Genomic DNA, 1,739 nt, shown 5'->3' on the forward strand with positions numbered 1-1,739 from the left:
AGTGTGCCGCCCGGCGGTTTGCCACAACCTGCCGCCACCGCCCGGCGGCAATCGCCACCGCCCGGCGGTTTTCCCATGCAACAGCCCGGCGGCAATCGCCAACGCCAGACAGTTTCTCTCAGCGTGAAATGTTGCCTACTCCTCGTCCTGGACCGCCCGACAGTTTAAGTGTGCCGCTGGGCGGTACATCAACTCTTCAAAACTCAATTTTTCTGTTTTTTTCTTGAGTCAATGACCTGTATCTTCAACTCCATTCTTACTTTTCTCAAATTAGCTACAAAATAATGCAAAATAAGCATAAAATCACTAAAAACCACTTTTGACTCTCTCCAGACTCATTTATTGAGTTTTGCTTGATTCTAAGCTCGTTCCGAGTAGTAAAGGGTGTAATTTGGTCCAAATTGACATATGAAAATCACTGTTTTTCAACCTTCATCAGGGCCCAGGAAGCAATGAAGGAATATTGAGAAAGAGCACACGCAATCCTAGGTGAGGAGGTATATATATATATTTCATTTGGAAAGAGAAAAAAAGAGAGGAGCCGCCAATGGAGGGCTACGGCTGAAGCATTGCATTCACTAGCTCCTCCTTTTTCATTTTGGGAAGCACACTGGCAGCATCACGGACGTCTGGCAGTTGAAGCTCCAAGAAGTTTTTTTTTTTTGTTTCATATTATATTTAAAGGCTTTAACCGAGAATGGTGATTGTGTTCTAGTTGTTGGGAAGCATTAACGTTGAAGTCCATGCTAAATGAAAACTGTTTTAGTGATTCATCACTCACGTGTTTCAATGTTCATCATTACCTTTCATTAAATCTAATCTATTTACTATTCACGTGTCCCTTTTATTTGTATCTTTTTTTTGTTATAAACTTTATTCATTAGCTTTAGGATACAATTTCTCATCTCAATCTTTAATGTGCATTCTGAGTTACATTTTCCAATCTTTCATTTTCTCATATTCATTAGCTTTATTATTTACATATATTGAATTATGTTTTCCAATGCTAATTGTCACCTTTATGCAAATTGGATTAATCTTGCTACTGTCCACATGTGTCTTTAACACTTTTGCCGTGATGAATTTGTGGGATAGATAACTATGAGTATTAATCTCTTTAACTTTAAGTATTGCATTTTAATAATTTTAATTGTGTTTGGATATTTATCTTTTGCAGTGTCCAGTTTCATCTTTTCTCTTATTTTAATGTTGTATATTTTGTTCAATTTTTTGTTTTCATTCACTATGTTGTCTGTTCTATTCGATTGTGTTAATTTAGTTGTGATGTTAGCTTAGGTTAGTTGGTTGGTCGTTAACAAAATTACATTGTTTCTTTGAGATTTATTGGACTGTACTTGTGTTTATTTTGCTCTGCCTAACATTCTATGAATTCTGACTGTGTTCTTACAATGGGTATACGCTTAGTTGCCCAATTGGTGATTGTATCTTCGCTTAGTTGATCGATCTGTATAGAACACATCAGATGGAATAGATGTATTGTATTACCTTAGTTTGCAATTCTGAAGACCGAATTAGCCTTCGCTTAGTTGGGTGATTCGTGTCGGATTTGGATTAGAGTAGTGTGTACTTGTCTTTAATCTGGGATAGGAAGTGATGGGTGTCGCGGCCCATGCAAATTTGATTGCATATAAGAAATGCAGTATAGCTAGGAAGTGACTCCTAGGTCGTCGCACAAGGACCAACTGCGGTTCGAGACTTAGGTCTAACACATAGTGGGG

The sequence above is a fragment of the Vigna radiata genome, unplaced genomic scaffold (assembly GCF_000741045.1).
Source record: "Vigna radiata var. radiata cultivar VC1973A unplaced genomic scaffold, Vradiata_ver6 scaffold_427, whole genome shotgun sequence".
NCBI lineage: Eukaryota > Viridiplantae > Streptophyta > Magnoliopsida > Fabales > Fabaceae > Vigna > Vigna radiata.